Genomic DNA, 18,893 nt, shown 5'->3' with positions numbered 1-18,893 from the left:
TAATTTTTTCCCCCATTTCTTTAACGTGGAGCTTTCATGAAATACACATTTATTTTGAAGCTTTTTACACATTTAATCAGGGTACCAATAAGTTTACTGTAGATGTCGCCTTTTAAAACCATAAGCATGCAATAAAAAGATAAAAACATGCAGAGTTTTTATTTACTCCTTGTGTTCATTTAAAAATAGCCCTGTTAACAATACTGCAAACCAGAACGGCTGTGGTTACAGGTTTTACTAGCATCTAGTGCTAGAAGTCGTTTTACAGAAATCTCCTAAAGACAAGTTCATCCGGGCGCTCTAAAATCACAGAAAGCTTCGCAGTCGAGACCCAGAGGAGGACATCGACCCCATGTTTTCCGCAAAAGACCCGCAAACCCACTGAAATGTGGCCAGCCCACGTTGGCAGATAAAGAAAAATAAAATAAAAAAATGGAAGAGAAAAAACACACACTGACGGCCTTCTAGCGACATTAAAAGAGCCAGCATGAAAAGAGAAAGAAACAAACATCTGAGGCGACATAATTATCTGTCCGCTGCAGATGTGCAGTGATTTCCCCTGTGGGATTGTTAATGGTAATCGGATTAGCTGAGGCATTAATACGTTCCCTCAGGCAGCGGCAAAGACGCAGGCATGTGGATACGGCCGCTCGCTAGGTTTGAGTCAGTTAAGGGACACGGAGGAACCAAGAGGGGAACGGTAGCCTGGATCCTCATCCCTCCACCCCCCCACAGAAGACCCAACAGAAACCTCTGACTCAACTTCTCCAGGGGGAATGGAGCACGCAGCATATAATCAATGCTGAGGTTTTAGATTTTTACCTGCAGACCAGGTGTTTTGCTTCTTATTTAACCGCGCAGTTTGGCTCCTCACTGGGAGCTTCTTTGTTAAAATGAGGATCACGAGCCGTGGGAAGGTTAGCAACCCGGACTGTCAACACGCTGACGCACGCTTTGGCTCCCAGAGGCTGCAGGAAGACTGGGGAAAAACGCACCTGGGAGAAGAAGAGCGGCGACGGCTCCTTTTAGATGAACTGCAAAACAGCAGCTAGATTTGAATCCTGTTGGTTTAGGGCTGGTGTTGTTTGTGGTGTTTTGTTCATTTATATCAACAAAACTGGAATATTCTGCAACCCTCTCGGATCAGGGGAACGGATGTGATGCTTTTTGAGGTCTATTAGCCTACCTTGTGCTGCCAGTATGGTTCTGTTTACACTGCAAAAACGGAACTAAAAATAAGTAATATTTTCTTAAAATTAGTGTATCTGTCCTTGATTTGAGCAGCTAAATAAGATGATCTGCCAATGGAATGAGATTTTTGCACTTAAAATAGGAACAACTCATTTCCATTATCTTATTTCAAGTGCAGTATATCTAATTATCTTATTTTAGGGGTAAAAAAATACTCACTCCATTGGCAGATAATCTTATTTACCGGCTCAAATCAAGTACAAAAACACAAATTGTAAGAACATTTTACTTATTTTTAGATCCGTTTTTGCAGTTTAAGAGTTTTATTAAATCTGCAGGTGTGGCTGGTAAAATTAAATAAAGATATTTGGTTAATCAGCATTAATTCATCATTTAACACGGGGATTCTTATATTTTCATATAATGCCAAGTTGGTTTAGATGACTTCCTCTAAACTATATTTTGTATTTAGATTCATATTTTATTTTAGATTCAGATTCTCTTAAAAAAAAAACAACAACAACAAAGCAGAAATCTGTCTGCCCCATGGCGCACACGTCCTAGACTTTCCAGCTCCTTGCAAATTAAACCGCTTCAAATCCCTTCTCTGGTCTGGTTTTTGTCAACAAGTGTATTAAAAACCACACAATTATACCCAATGTGTGAAATAAGACAACCACAGACAATAGTTCATTTAACTGGTCTGTAAACAAAACCGCAGATGTGAAAAGACCCGAATGAGACGCAAAGCAACACATAGCAGAGGATGAAACGGACAAGCTTGAAGCTCAGAGATTAATTCACCAAACTGAGCTACAAAATGGAATATAAAACAATCATTAGGTTCTAAATAAGCCAAAACATCCTAATAAGACGCATATTTTGGAGAAAAAGAGCACAGTCTTTGTCCTCAAACTTCCTCATGGTCTAGCGGTCTCCCCATGGTGCTCAGAAATTCATTACTGAAGCTGTTCTGGTGATGCACTTTGCATTAGGAGGCTTTCTGGGAAACGTCTGGCCCCTGAACTTTAGACAGGTTTCTCTTAACGCCAGCGTGCATAAAGAGTGAGATCAGTTTCTGCCCTCCTTCACTTTTCAAACCTCCCATTATTAATCGATGCTAAGTGCTGAGCGTAAAGGCTTCAGCAGAGTCTGTAGGCAGAGGGATGGGACGGCCATTCAGGACCGTGTCTGTGTATGCGGCTGTACACGAGAAAACATCTAATCGACTAAGACACTGAGAAGACAATTATCTTTGAATCTCTGACCGCCACCTCTAAAGTTACATGTCCAGGTGTCTGGTCCGACAGCTTAACTCTTCTTTGATTTCCAGCTTTTGGGCCAAAGAAAGGCATCCGTAAAGTTTTACCACTTAGTGTCTAATGCCTTCAGGCTCAACCGGAAATCTCACCTTAAATGTAACATGCTTCTTTAAGTTGTAGGGGGGAAAAACACTTTAACGTGTGCAAACCAGGAAAAAATCTAACTAAAGAGACTTCTGCAGATTAGATTGCACCTAGAGAGGCGCATGATTTGGATCAGGACAGGACTGACAGAAGTCTGGGAAGTTGTCATGGAAAGTTTTCTTTCTAATTTTATTAAGAAAGTTTTTAGATGATTTTAGATTAAAGAAGCACAACTTAACCATTATTGCAGTTTCTTGCTTAGACTGACACCAGTACGACATGATAGGACTTAAATTGGTTCTTGCCCAATACTGTTATTTCCTATTTTTAACAGCATAGTTCCAGATCCAGCGCCAAATAAACCTCTTAATAGAATCCACTGGAAACCAAAATCAATCAAAAAGTTTTCATTGCCTTTTTTTAAATCTTCAGAGCAGGTTTTATTTTTACTCCGCTCTATTTAAAAGGCACAATAAGTAATACTGACACCTAGTGGTTCAAATCGGAACAACACACACAACGGCCTTACTTACACAGGATAGGAATTTAATGTTTTATTCTGTTCTATTTCTGGTCCGCTTCTCTTACTGGCTTCCATGTTTGCAGGCTGCTGCTTATTTGCCAACACAAAGTACCAAATGCTGCGCTCTATTTTGGGAACCCTGGGAACTCTCATATGATTGGCTCAGGAACCAGGAAGTAAACACGGGTTACACACTGCACCGAAGTCATTCCAGACCGTTCCTCTAGGTTTAAACAGGAGGAAAACTCGACTAAGACATCGTTAGATGAGAGGACTTATTGTTGATAGGGAATGTTAATTCCATCCCAGGTGAGAAATGGCAATGATTTAGGTTGATTTTATAGAATATCTTAAATATTGCTCATTTAAATAAATAAAAAAAGCACGTGTTACCTGGCATGGGAGCTAATGTTACACAAGAAGCTTCAGGTGAAGCCCAGATCTATCCGATCTCTTGTGAATTAAACATCCGGCTGCGTGGAAATGCTCTGTATGAGGCAGGGACTGAGCCCCAACCTGCAGCAAGCTTGTGTTTTTTTCCAATGGGAGGCCTGGGAATGTGACTGATTGTGCCAAAATCTTCAATTCAGTTTATTTATATTAGCACCAATTTAAAACAATTGTCATCTCGGGGCACCTTACTAAATTTACAGACTCCACATGAATTTTATACATTCACAATGTACCCTTGTTATCAGACAAGCAGTTCATTATTCAAACAGGTTAAAAAGTTTTCAATCTAAGCAAACCCAGCCGATTGCGTCAAGTCGCTGACTTGCAGCCTTCACTCCTCCATGCTGAGCATGTAGCTCAGGATATAACCTAAGATATAACCTAACCTGAGACATCAGTTAAGAAGAATAACAACGAACAGCGTAAAGTTGGAGAGAGTCTTTCAGTCCGTGGCACCAAGGCCCTGAAAGTGTCTCCATTTACATTTAGATGACTCAGCGGACTCTTTTAAAGCAATTAAAAACTCCCTTGTTTAATCAGATGAGAGAATTTTATTGACTGTCATTTTAACTATGTGGGTTTCTTTTATTGGCTATTATGCCACTTAATTTTAAAAAGGTTATTTTGTTTTGTGCACAGCCCTTATGTGATGGTTTCATCTATGAAACAAGCTTGATTTAAAATGGTACTTGATTTACCTTCATTTTTGTTGTTGTTGGTTTAGCCTTTCAGATGTATACTCAAGCTAGATCAATAACTAGATTTTCTGGTAGAGAGCAGGATTCATGGCAATGTCGTACTTTAGATGTAGCTCTTGGTTGTTTTGTGACCACCTGGGTGAGTCAGTGATGCCCTCTTGATCCATATTTCCTCCAGTGGCGTCCCAAAGCCTTAGCAATTGAGATTGAACTGTTTCCAGGATGATAGTTACCTAGAATTTAGCTCCTCTTTTATTCTTTAACTTCTTTAGGTTGGTACATGACATGCTGCATTTTGAGATCTTCTATCCAGGGCTCAAACCGACTATGGCACAGGTTACGGTTCCGATCCGGATTGCCGTAAACCCCGATTTACACTGTTTCTAAGGAAACAGTGGCCAGCTGCGGCTCCAGCTGCGGCTCCAGCTGCGGCTCCAGCTGCGGCTCCAGCTGCGGACAGGGCGCTTGTGAGAACAGAAGTTTATGTGGTCCTTTCTGTTGCTTTCCCTCATAAATTATTAAAAACAGGCATGGTTTTTGTTTTCTCAGGCACAAAAATATCCTATTTCTCCCTGCAAAAACCCTCTGTTTCCTTTTTAATGTCGTTTCTGTGTTGCCGTTTTTTTGTTTGTTTGTTTGTTTTGTTTTTTACACTAGTCAAGTTAGCATTAGCTGGAGGGGTGATTTTATTTTGAAATTTACTGGAACTTTATCCCGTCTAGCGGCCGAGCTTTTTTGTTCGGCTCATGAAATTCAGCAGCTGGATCTAGTAATCCCTGCGGCGTCAGCACGCCCATATGGAAAAGAAACATAAAAAACTTAGAAAATATTTGTGTCACCATTAGTTTGCTTCATGTATTGTGCATCATATAAGACTTATATGATTTACTCTTGAAAGTGGCCACTTTTGCATTTCTTTCATACATGATAATAAAAAGGATAGGATAAGGATCGTATCAAAACTATTTATGTGGTATATAAGGAAAGTACATTTCAATATATATTTTCCATAGATTTCCCATATAATTTATGAACTTTTTCACTGTATGAGTGTGAAAGAAAACATAGACTTTACATATATGAACAACTGTTATTGTATATAGGTTTTCTGTACGTAAAATAAATGCACTTTGCAGGTTCATTATCCCTTTTTTGTATGTTTTTTATAAGTATATTATATGTCATTTAACAAAAACATATAGAAATTTGTGCCATTACATGTCTTTTTTTTGTATGTTAAGGCAATACAATATCATGGTCAACTATTTTTTATTTATATTTTTCCTGTAAGTATTTTTAAAACTTAACTTGTAAAAACACATATTTTGATTTATAATTTTATACAGATTCAAATTACTACTTTAAGAAACAAATTGACACATAAATTTGTCCCTCTCCAACTGTAAATGTACTAAAGTGAATTACACACTAGCAGTTCATAGACTACCCAGTTTGCTTACAGAACAACTACTTCATAGCATTATTAACAGCTCCGCAGTCTATAAATGCCTCTCAACAACTTCAATCTGTAATACTGAAGAAAACATGAATGCTGGGCAAACTTTAAATTTTATTACCTCCATTTGCAGTGAACTGACATTACAGTGGAATACTGATCTCAAAACATTTCACCTTATTAGAACTCTTTTGTGAAAACAGCAAACAAGACGGCATAGTTTTTGGCTGCAATAGCTACCATACAGAACTTTCAAGTATCAACTTGGGCAAAACAAAGGATTGATAAAAACATGCCCACTTACAGTATGACAATCTATATCCTCTAGAAAAAACCTGGCAATACATAGCAGTCACACAAAGTGTGACAAACAAGCCATCTAAGGGGATTCTGGGACAGAGACATTTTTACTTTTGGCTCGGAGTTCTGTGATCTTGCCATTGATTGCGACACCAATGCTGGATGGTTTGGTCCCAGGCCACCTCTCAAGAGTTGCACCTAAACATGTGAAGAAATAAGAAGGAGCGGATGGGTTAAAGTACAATTTAATAATCTGAAAGAAATCAATAAATTGCTATATACATATATATCTCAAAGCCAGCAGAGAAATTTGTAGCCTATAACAGCATTTCATGAGAAGACCAATAATATACAGTAATCATCAAAATTATTCATACCCTCCAATTAAAGGAGAAAAAAAAATCAGTTGTCAGTGGAATAATTTTTCATAATACATTTAAAAAAATCATAAAAATCATGACACTGCTTTTGAATTGTGGTTCAAATTAAATATTAAAAAACAAAAAAGGAAAAAGAAGTAAACAAGCATCATGGGGCACCTGAAGTAAAATTTTGTTGAGCAACTCTTCCAGACAATCACTGCAATCAGGTGTTTCTGTAACGACCAATCAGATGCCTGCACCTGCTTACAGGTATTTTGACCTTCACAACTGCAAGGTGCTCTAATTGGTCTGGAACAGCTTTGTTTGTCCGATTTTTAAAAAACACAATTCGAAATCAATGTTTAATTTTACTACACTATATTTTTTTCTATTACTTTTTAGTTATTTGAATTAATACTGTGAATTTAACATTTTCTGTAAATTTTAGGGAATGAATAATTTTGAAGACAACTGTACCTGAATATAATACAGCATATTATAAACTGAAGAGCAGACAGACCTCTGTAAATCAGGCTAATCAATTTGGAAGAGGCATTTCTTCGTTAATAATAATTAGGGCTGTCAAAAAATGAATCCTGATTAATCACATTGCTTTTATCACTTTTAGAACACATATAGGATTAAAGGTGTCTCAGTAGGAATTCTGCATTTCTCTTTAGTAGACTACACTACTGAAACCCTGTCCTTCCATGTCTCCCTAAACTCCTCCAGGTGGAGGCAGTTTCGTCCAGAATGCTGCTGCTACCACATAGGCTGACTTCACAACTGTATTAACATGCAGCTGAAATTCAGCTCTGAGTCCTGGACTACTCCCAGATGTATGGCTTGGTATTCTAATCTTCAAATTGTGAAACAAAAATTAATGTTTTTTTGCATATAGAAGTACTAATTAATAGAACAATCTCTTGTTTGACAAAATGATTAATTTAGGATTAATTTGTTGACCGCCCTAATAATAATACAATGTAGAAATAAGTAGATACAGTTGTCCCCAAAATTATTCATACCCTCCAATTGAAGAAAGGAAGAAAAAAAAAAGCTGTGAGCAAAATAAAATGAAACTGACAAAAGTAATTAAAAAAAATTCTGTAAAAATCATGAAATTTATGTTGAATTGTGATTCATAAGAAATATTAAAAACAAACCCACAAAAAAACTTGTCTGTAATCTGTAAATACAAAAAATTATGGCTCAAAATACATCTATACATCAAGCTAAAAACTTACTGTAGATTGCCTCCAATTTATTTTTGTCCAGAGGTAAACGTGCATCCCCTCTGCCTCGTTTTCCCCCTCGAAGATTGCTCACCAGCAGTGTCTCTGTTGGGAATACTGCTGTGAGCAGATGCCTCACAAAGACTGTAGCAGAATTTGCATTAATAGCATAGGCCCACGCCAGTTTCTCGATCATGACTCCTGTCCCTGGATGGATCTCCACCTGATCAAAAAAAGGAATTTAATGACAATTTAGGACCAGTATCAGACAATTCAAGCAACACTACATAACTTTCAGCTTAAAACTCTGTTTATGACTCATTTTGATGGCGCTGTGACATTTATATACATTGCAATGTCCTAAGGCTAACAGAAAGCACTTCACTACTTTTTCTTTTGTTGTGGTGCATCACTTGTGACCTGTGCTGGTGTGTGACATCACAGCATAGCTAATTCAGGAAAGACACCAAAGAGGACATCAGATAAAGAGATGAAATACAGTGAGATGAGACAAGAGTCAACATTAAACTGATATTTACTGACTTGAAGAGATCTCAAAGAGACAGGATGCAAATGTTGGATTAGTAAATCTTTGGGGGTTGGTAGGAAATCTCTCTAAGGCTGTAATGCATGAAAAGCTAATTAAATCTGTCACATGTACAGTACCAGTAAGTATGAACATGTTTCCCCATTAAATCTAATGAGAAAGTGTGTCCACGCCTTTGACTGGTCCTGTATCAATTAAAAATGTTCCTGATAGACAGTAGATCCAATTTATGCACCTTATTTATCCTTTAAAAATACCTTTGACGACTGGGACTCTCTTGTAGATGGAGTGACAGACTCTGATGAGACAGATGGAACAGATTTGGAAATGGGCATCTGTGAATCATCAGATGATGAACCCGGCCTGGACTGTGTAGAACTCTGGGGGAGCTCAAAACTTGATCTCTTAAGAGGGTCAGCTAAATCAATCACATTTTTCATAGTCTTCATGAGTTTGGGCACATCTGTACACAGTAAAACAGAGATGAAAGGTGTTACACTCATTGTTTAAACAAGTGACCTCTTAAAGTATATTAGTTTTGTAATTATTTAAAGAGTGATACCTTCTACAAGCAACTCCCTCAGTTTGGCATTCTCTTCTTTCAGGTCTTGGATCTCTCGCTTAAGTTCATCCTTTTTTGGACTTTGGTCACAGTCAGTGACTGAAAGCGGTGAATGACTGTACATTGCAAGGAATTCCTTTGCAGGGTCTTTCCTTGTGAGAGCCTTTGACTTCTGGACATACAAAGAAATTAAGAGAAAGTAACTGACATGATAAGACAAAGAAAAAGCTGATAGTGGAGTTTAGAATCTGAAGTGTAAATACAACAGATTCAATATCTGTGCCCCTAAGTCCGGATACTTTAAAAAACCGATTTGACAACCACAAACATCATGGCTTGTTCCAAAGTTCAGAATACTTGGAAGGCAGTTCAAAATTTCAAATAACTTTTTTCACAATTTAGATGGCTACATCTGATTACCGTATTTTCACGACTATAAGGCGCGTATAAACGTCTTTTTTTCCCCTCAAAATGTGCGGCGCGCCCTTTGGTGCGGTGCGCCCTATGTGTGTTGTTACTGCGGACTTTTGAGACCACCTCATTGAGGAGATGATGAAAGAGTGGCTGAATGTAAGGAGACCAGGTGTTTTTTTTTTTTCACTCATCACCACTGCTGTTAATCTGTGACTCCATGCATGCCCATCTCACAGCTGATGTGAAAACTGAGTTTCGACTCTCAAATGATATCAGTGGTCTTAAAAAAAGTATGTGTACAATTAACTTTTCCAGTAACAGAGAACCTTAGGCACTATAGTCCTTGGTAGGGACAAGTGTGCAATGTACAGACAGGGGTGTATAAACAGTAAATGCCCTTTGGAGGCTAGGTCAGCCCAGTTGAAGTGGCTGTAGCCTGCATAGACCCCATCCAATGATCAACATGGACTGCAGACTTCGTTGGCTGGCTCCTTTGAAGTCCAATTCCAATACTCTGTGATGCAGTTAGTATCAAGAATCTTCATGGATTTGTTTTTAATGCTAAAATAGTAGAAGATATAATACAACAGTGTCATCACCACATTAAAGGTCAAAGTAAATTGATGTTACCTTGACTTGCAAAGGCTGCAACAGAATCTGAGTGTCATCTGGATCTGAGTCATCAGAATCATCCTGATTGTTTTTAGGGTGGACTGGTGCCCTCTTGGTCAGGTCTGCTGGTTCATTTTCCCTCAGTAACGCATTAAGTTTACGAGCTGCCTCAAAACGAGTAGCTAGAGAACAAAAAGAGGATACAAACAAAATTACATAATAATAATCTGCTTATTACTCCCGAACACTTTTTGTATTACCAGACCATGTCATGTTTTCAAGCAACTGCAGTCATGACTATCATTTCTAACTCTGACTAAAAATGCAATTGTACATTGGAATGCTTCTTCTGATGTGTGAAAGAGAGAGATAACAAATTAATGTAAATGAGATAGAGAAAGAGACAGATATTTGTCTAAATGCTATGTGATAACATTTCCCATTTTATGTATTATGCTATCACACTGTCAGTATTGCAATGTAGTTTTGTGTATAGTACACATTGTGCAGTTAGCAAAGTACTACTAATTCATATTTTACTTAATTTCCATTCATATAAAATTAACTAAATATAAAACCATTCAACATCTAAGAGCAATCATCTTAACAGTTGTGTGCTTTAGTTTACTTTGACATTACAATTTTATAACATTTTGAAGAGCAGTAACTAAAATGGTAACAAACTGGCTTAACATTTCAAATTAAATAATCATCATGTTTACAGTACAACATATTGCAAAGTCTCAGGTACTGAGCAAAAAAAGTAAGCACGTGAAACACCAACAGGCCAAATTAAGCAAATTTTTAGAGAAATGTCATTAGATAGAAAGAGGACAATATCATTGTCAAAACACAGACTTACCACAGACAAAAACAACAGTGCCCCTGTAGTGTGGCCACCCTCCTGGCTGTTTCTTCCCATGGCGCCACTCGATAATAGCTGAGTAGGTGGAAATGGGAGTCCCATGTTGGTCCATCTTGGAGTCGTCATACCTCCGTATGTTATCAGTTTTTACTTCACTAAGCTTCCCAGCATCCTCTCCCTCACTCCACCGCACAACTGCAAACTTCCTCTCCTTGTGTTCTGAAGTAATTAAGAGAACAAAAGAAGAAAGAAATTACTGATATTTATTGACGTCAGTCATTGCTTTCTCCTGGGGGAAAAAAAATATTATACCACAATGTAAAATATTTGTACGGTGTCTGGCTTACGCATATCAAGTTTGAAAATTTTCTTAACGGTCATCATTTGTTTCGGTGTGGTTAGCACTCAGCTAACCACTTTTAGCAAGCCTTATATGAGTAATGTATAGACTGAATATAACAAATAAACTGAAAAGTACATACCTTTAACATTAGGTGCATTCCTCCGCGTAGTTTCCATCTTTTACAAGACGCACACAAGGCGAAGATGCTGCATTAACGGACCACCGCAACTTACCGCTCTTCCTTAGATCACACAATCTCGCGTGACCACGTTCAAGGTCTCGCGTTGAGCTGCCAAGTGCGTTGTGGGATTGCCCGCCCTACCTTACCTGTGATTGGTGTTTCCTGATGTTTGACCATACTCTTAACAAATTACGGCCCTCAGAGCTCAAAGCAAACGTTTTAACTTGTTGGACTACGACGTCATCTACACCACTGACTGCTTTAGCTTCGATAGCTTTAGCGGTTTTCCACGGAAAATAGAGTAAACTGACTACAGCAATGCTGAAAAGAAAACTCGTTACATCAGACACAACTGAAAGAGACTGGCTGCGGAAAAATGTTCCTACTCGTACCTTGACCAGATGGAAAAAAAGGTATGCGCACTGTTTTTTTTTGTTGTTGTTGTTTTTTAATAAACTTTGTTAGAAAAAGTTTTATAATACCGAAAAAGGAACAATTTACAGTGAACAATCACCATGGGTTTGAGCAAAAGAAAAAAAAAATAAATAAAAAGTAATTAAATAAAAGTAAAAATAGTAACAATAAATAGAAGAATATAAAGGGATTATATAAATACTTTAAATTTAGAGTATAAAGTTATAGTTTTAGCAGCCTTTTTATTATTGGAGGAGGCTAATGTAGAAAAATAAGTAGTTGCTTCCTTAAAAAAAAATACAGGAGGGTTTAGTCACAATTATTTTACATTTGTGGATATAAAATTTGGCCAACAGTAACAAAAGATTACATAAGAAGAAATGTTCAGAAATTTCTTTTTTATATTTTGTGATTCCAAATAAAACATCTTTAAAATAAAGTTCAAATTTATCATAAATATTGTCCATAATGAAGCGACAGATACCTTGCCAAAAACACCTGGTGTGTTCACAGGACCAAAACAAATGAGAGACAGACTCTGAGTAAATATGTCCTTTTTATATTTAACCAAAAATGACTTTATGCACACTGTTGTTTTATGCAGCTAATATTAGCTATTGTCAACACTTTTTTGAAAGTAACTGTAACTTGCTGCTCATTGTTTTATTAGAAAAATCAACCAAGCTTTCACTGACATTGGGGAGCACATTACGCAACAACACGTGAGTGCAATTTACTCATTTGTCCTTCATGTCTTAGCTGTGTGAAGTCTGAAACGAGTTATTTGTATGATTTAAAGGAAGGTGACGAAGATTATACCCAGAGAGAACTGAGAGCAGAAACTCGTCTCACAGGTCCAAGGGTAAGACCCCCCGCCCTTCCAAAAGAGAAATTCTCTTTGTCTTTGACAATGAGGAGATTCGGCAGTTTTACTTTCATTCTCGTTGCATGTGCACTGCATACGAAGTCTCTTCTGCACTGTGTGAATTGTCAAAGTCAATCCCAGTGCTCGTATTAGATCATATCTGTTACATCTGTAATTCATTTATCTATTCACTAATTGATTCATGTTCCTCTCAGGATAGTGAAGATGCCACCCGAAGAAGTGAGCTGATTGCAGGACCTCTCAAAGTGGCACAGGTGAGGCAAAACTTCAGACAAAACTTTTCATGTGTTTATCATTCTTAAATTGCAGTAACTTGTCTGTTCTTTCATGTTATTCTTAGGAAAGTGAGGAAGACTACAGTCAGACAGTACTTGCAAGTACAGAGGTAAGACAAAACTTCAATGTCAAATAATCAGTTCCCCTTCCATCAGTCTTTTCCCTGTAACAAGTGGTTTATTTGTATCCTTCTCAGGACAACAATGAAGATGCTAGTGCTACACAAAGACAAGATCAAAGAGCAGAATCTTCTACAGTGGTACAGGTGAGATTTAAGGTTAATTACATTGTAGGATTGATTCATTAATCATTGGAGCCCAAAATGTTGCTTTAATATCTCCTGAAACAGCAATACATTTTTGTACACTGTTCTACAAGTACACATTCATTTTATGCTCATATCTTTCATTCTATACACGCCACTCTGCATTATACTGAAGTTTCTTGGAGAGACAATCACAGCTTAAAGATGACATCACATTTGTGAGGCTGTGGTCTGGCCAGCTTTATCTAATGTTGTTTGTATTTTTCACTTCTTAAAAGTAGTCTACATAGGCTATAGGAAGTGTATTATTAAAATATATTAAGAATTAATTATATTTTTCAGTGCTCTATGATATGAATGATTAAAATATTAAAAATTACACGGTAACATCTTTTACACTGGATCTTTATTCAACTAGAGGTAAAATCAGTTGTGTAGAGTAACTTGCAGATTGCTTGATATGAACAACAGTAAGTGGTAGAGGGAAGGAGGACTGCAGGATAATCTAAAATCCTGGGAGGGAACTCTAGTGAATGTACATACATTTTTTATTGCCTTTTGTTTTCATCCTTGATTAAGATTGGTAGCTTTAAATGTTTTACAGAGCTGTTTACATTTTATAAACATCTCTTGAACTGTCTCAAAATTCTCTGCTTACATTCAGTGAAGTTATGTTGTGTATGTGTTGTAACATAAGGTAAAAACAAAAAAGTTATTGCAATGATGAGTTTTACTGACCTAATACTTAGTTTATGTGGAAAAAAACAATTAAATCAAAATGTGAAGTGAAATGCTCAGTTGTAACACAGTGCTTTTTCACCCATTTAGGAGAATTGTCCTCAAGAAAAATGTGATGTCCACTCCTCCCACGGACTAACAGAAGAGCAAAGCATCATCTCGATTCTTTCGTTTGCACTGAGGCACAACACTACAGGAGTATTAATGGAGGACCTTCTGAAACTGCTGAAGTTGCATTCTGCTGGGACCACTGCAGTTCCAAGAAGCAAGTATTTTCTGGAGAAACCATTTGCTGATATTACTAAGCAGTTTGAGCAACATCATTACTGTAAAGTCTGTACTAAGTACACTGGTTCTTCACAGACTCCAGAGGAAATGCTCACATGTGTGCCATGTTCCTTATCCACTACAGTGCAAGCCAGTTTAGAGGAAGGCCATTTTTTCATTAGTATACCATTAAAGGATCAGCTAAAAGATATTCTTGAGAACCATGGTATGCATGATTTATGTTTTCGTGCAGATGTCAGTGGGAGGCATGTCATAAAGGACATATGTGATGGCAGCTTGTATCAGACCTTAAAGTCTAACAGCAAAGAGGATTTTCTATCGCTCACATTCAATTCTGATGGTGTACCAGGTTTTTCAGTCCTCCAAATTTAGCATCTGGCCAATATTGTGTTGTGTTAATGAGATACCACCTGAAAGTAGAGATAAACATGTACTTTTATGTGCCTTATGGTTTGGATCCAAGAAGCCAGACATGGCTTGCTTCTTTAAACCATTTGTTGAGGAGTGTACAAATCTTTCTCAAGCTGGTTTTGAGTGGCAGGATCCTCGTGACCAGTCATTGAGACACATAAAAGTGCACACTTTGTGTTGTGTGTGTGATGCAGTAGCAAGGCCACTGCTACAGAACTTTAAGCAGTTCAATGGTGAGTTTGGCTGTGGAGCTTGCCTTCACCCTGGAATGCAAATAAGAAAAGGGAAAAAAAATACAAGGGTTTACGCATGTCCTGATGAAAAGCCAAGTGATAGAAATCATAAAATCACAGTAGAAATAGGAAAAATAGCTGAAATAGAACAGAAGACTATATTGGGCATAAAGGGTTCATCTCCTCTAGCAGATTTACGATTGTTTGATCTAATCAATGGGATGGTCCCTGACTACATGCACTGCGTGCTGCTGGGTGTGTGCAGATACATGGCTGCTCTATGGATAGATTCTAAAAATGTTTCTGAACCATGGTATATTGGTGCAGAAACAGCCCGCATAGACAAACACCTCTTGTCTATTAAACCTCCAGGTGTTGTTGCTAGAGTTCCAAGATCCTTAACAGAACGTAAATTCTGGAAAGCGCATGAGTGGCAGCATTGGCTTTTGTACTATAGCTTGCCAGTTCTGAAAAAGATACTTCCACAGAAGTATCACTCTCACTGGGCATTACTGGTAGAGGGCATAAGCATTCTCTTAGGTACTGAATTAAATATTGAAACAATAAACCATGCACATGATGTATTACTGTACTTTGTTCGAGGTGTACAGTCACTCTATGGGAAAGAGCATATGACATTTAATGTTCATTCACTGGTACATTTGAGTAAAAGTGTTGTGCAGTGGGGTCCATTATGGGCTCACTCAGCCTTTATGTTTGAAAATTTCAATGGGTACCTCTTGAAACAAATAAAAAGTAGTCAAGCTGTACCACAACAAATATGCAAACGAGTGGCATTGTCTCGTGCTTTCCCCCATTTAGCAAAGCAGTTCTTAACAGATGCACCTGCAGAAGTTAAAGACTTCTGCAATGAAATGAGACAAGGTAACCAGCATGGCAAGAAGTATAAAAAGTTTACTGAGGTGACTGCCCTTGGTCCACCAAATGTAAGATTGATATCTCAGAGTGACCAAGTGGCTCTCCACACAGTCAGAGAGGTTTTCCCAAACTCTGTGGTCAGTTACTACAAGAGAATTGCTGTAAATGGAGAAGTTGTTAGTGGTCATTCCTACACCAAAACAAAACAAAGAAACAACTCTGTTGTGCTGTTAAAGGATGGAAGTATTTTTGCCGTCTCCCACTTTGTTGACATGGGTGATCAGTGTCTATATGCCATTGGAAGATATGGTAATTGCACAGTGCAGAAGTTAGCCAGAGGTTCTCTTATCCGAACTGAACTGAGCTATATGTCAACTGTTCACTTTCCCACTGGCTTTTACAAAGCTATAAATGTCACAGAGATAGTTAAACCCTGTATGTACATACAGTGTCCACAGTCCAGCTCGATTGTATGTCAGCTATTGAACACATATCACTGTAAATGATTAAATCTTAACTGCAGTTGGAGTTATTGATTTTGCTTTGCTGTGCTGAGAAGTAAATGTTTGTCTAACATTTGAAACATTTTGCAATATTATGCGTATTATCAACAATATGTATTTCAGTGTCGTTGCAAAAAGAATAGTGATGTGGTGGTTAAAAAATTCTTAAAGCACTGTCATAATGAATTTGGGTCATGTAAGGACAAAAATCTTAGTGTCTTTTTCTACATTTTAATGTGCAAGTTGTTATCTGCTGATTTTGTGCAAAATTAAAAACAATTTCTACAAATATTTATTTCTACTTTTATTTATTTTCAATACATTTCAGAAGGATTTTGAAAATATTCTATGTTTATTTAATCATTTTTCATATTTATTGGGGTATATTAGTTCTTTAAATGTCAACTAACATTACCTTTCAGGAGAAAGGTTATGTTCATAGAATAATAATAGGAATATGATGCATGGCTATATGCAAAAATGCTAAACTTAGAAATATTTCAACTGTCCATTATTATTATTTTTTTCATCTTTTAGTGAATTTGTGATCTTTCCTTAATTTTATTGTTGTATTATATTGATTCTTAGTTTAATCTCTTATAGTTGTGTCAACAAAAGAAAATTCTGTGTTTTCTATGTTACTTACAATAGCTTAGCATCAGTTATGTTTGTCTGACTTATATAAATTTGATACTCAATTTTTCTTATAAGGATATTGTATGCGGAGTTACTGTCATATATTGTTCTTAGAAGTACCCAAATCATATAATTTCCCTTTTATACAATTTTTCTATAGATTTTATATCTGGTTTCACTCTCATATGCATTACATACAAGTTTCAGACAATACAGATAGAAACCTTACAAGATTTATCTATATCTTTTCCATATGGGCGGCCTCGGTAATCGGACTTGCAACCACACGTGGCTGATTTTAGGGTGGGTACACACTTATGATTTGGCTTCCTTGCGGCGCTGGAACTGTATCTGCACCGTATTCAGTGGCGTTAGCCCACTGCATATTATCCAGTAGTTTTGCCTGGGTGTGGCGCGTAAAAAGAAACAGGAAAGGCTGGACAATAAACAGTTAGCTGGCTAAAACGTCTGAATCTGTTATTTCTATAATAGTAGCTTATTAATTTTCAAACACTGAAAAAGAAAAAAAAGACGCCCACAGACGTTTGAAAATTCAGGACATTCATTATTCATTTCGTTAATAATAATAATTTTTCCTCCATTGATCCCAATTGGGAAATTAATTGTCTGGATTTAACGAATCCTAGGGATCTAAACATGTTTTACAAGAAGATTATTAGGGTGAGTAATGCCATTCTATAGAAACACTGAAAGGCTTATGATTCAACATAGAAAAACTCCTCGCTCAACATTTTTCTTCTCTGTCAACCTTTGGTATTTGGCCCATAGACATTATAAATGTAGACGCCTCGTTGGGCAGGTTCTGCCTATGCTGTGGATGCGTCAGAGCGTCCGCCATGTTGAATGTAGCAAATCTGCTGCTAGACTCAGACACTTAAACAGTATCAGAGGGAGTTTAATCTCAGTATATACAGAGTTTACTTTTGTATTCCTTTGGCTTCATTCTACTGACTTTATTCTTGTAAATTGGTGCAATTTACTGTGATTTTTCAAGCTGTATGCAAACGAAATTTCATTCTGTAGGCACTTTGTGCATACAAAATGACAAATAAATCTGTCTAAAGTAAAGAATAAAATTAATTAAAAGAATATAACCTGGCCCTATTACTCCAGGAATAAAATAGTTCTGCAAACTCCCACTATTCTGGGTATGTTCCCCCTTAATCCTCATAATATGACGTTTTCTCATAATATTACCACTTTTCTCTTTTTTTGTTTTACTTTATTCTTCTATGACTTTTTAATAGTAATTTTATCTATTTAATACCACCCCAAAAAGTCTGTTCCTAATCTGTGCCTATACATTATCTTAAAAGGTTCACAGGGTTTTATGAAATAATGAAGACCCCAATGTTTAGATTTAACCAATTGATGTTTATATTCATCCGACCTGGCAACCGACTGGTAAACAGTACAATTCAAGGTTTGAACGAGAGTGGGTGAGCGCGAGCGTGCCACCTACTGGCCTGGTGGAGGTAAATTTATATTCAATGATATATGAGATATTCAATCAATGATATTCAGATATTCATTGATTATCTGAAGCATTTATTTGACACAAGGAGCTAGAACCACACAAAATCTGCAAAGGAGATTATTTCCTATCAAGTAAAATCCAAATAAAATAAATGGATGTTTGTGGTTGTATAATGATGAGATTTACAAAAGGTTTGAATGTGTATGAATACTTTTGGCAAGACACTGCATGTTTCTGTAAAATAAGGAAACTGCTTACATAAAAAAAAAAAACACACCAAACAAAGTGCATTCAGATACAAATGATTAAAATGGAAAACACTGAAGGGCTGAGAACAACAACAGGTAGTGTGCTAAATTTCACAGGAATTAAATTATCATGCACAAATTTATCTCCAACGGCTTGGAAGGTGTTGAGAAAATGAGGCATGATGGGACAAGAGAAGGATTCACTCATCTGCTCGCTCAATCAGCACTGAGTTAATTTATTTGTGATCATCTTTTCTTCCAAATCATTTCTCGTTTTGACGCCCACCAGCTGGCTCACATACAGTTTCAGGGGCTGGACAGCGTCCCTATTGATGGTGACGCAAGCCACCCAGCTGTGGTGCAACAAGCAGCTTCCCAGACGTGTTATACACTGTTAATAATCTACTATATTAATAACTATAGCTTAAGATTTTTGGTTTTCCTATCATTCCTAAAGACCACGACTAAAT

General features: G+C 37.1%; 1 protein-coding gene and 2 long non-coding RNA genes across 5 annotated transcripts in view; 1 reads left to right on the top strand and 2 right to left on the bottom strand.

The window, feature by feature from the left end:
• The window catches only part of gpr158a (G protein-coupled receptor 158a), a 117,278-nt gene that overhangs the window by 20,787 nt on the left and 77,598 nt on the right, over positions 1-18,893 (bottom strand). The window lies entirely within an intron of this gene.
• LOC118556805 lies at positions 7,834-10,155 on the bottom strand. Its single transcript, XR_004927375.1, has 4 exons — positions 9,778-10,155; positions 8,734-8,905; positions 8,429-8,634; positions 7,834-7,847 (listed from the first exon to the last, which is right to left on the bottom strand). It is a non-coding gene; the product is annotated as an uncharacterized LOC118556805 (long non-coding RNA).
• On the top strand, positions 12,161-14,186 carry LOC118556806. Of its 2 annotated transcripts, none has more exons than XR_004927377.1 (5): positions 12,161-12,284; positions 12,362-12,424; positions 12,643-12,833; positions 12,921-12,989; positions 13,818-14,186. It is a non-coding gene; the product is annotated as an uncharacterized LOC118556806 (long non-coding RNA). The 2 variants fall into 2 exon arrangements; XR_004927376.1 differs by lacking the exon at positions 13,818-14,186 and having other exon boundaries at positions 12,643-12,702; positions 12,789-12,833; positions 12,921-13,047.

The sequence above is a fragment of the Fundulus heteroclitus genome, chromosome 21 (assembly GCF_011125445.2).
Source record: "Fundulus heteroclitus isolate FHET01 chromosome 21, MU-UCD_Fhet_4.1, whole genome shotgun sequence".
In the NCBI taxonomy this organism is placed as follows: domain Eukaryota; kingdom Metazoa; phylum Chordata; class Actinopteri; order Cyprinodontiformes; family Fundulidae; genus Fundulus; species Fundulus heteroclitus.
Note: the sequence above shows the minus strand (reverse complement) of the source record. Positions and strands in the feature narration are given on the sequence as shown.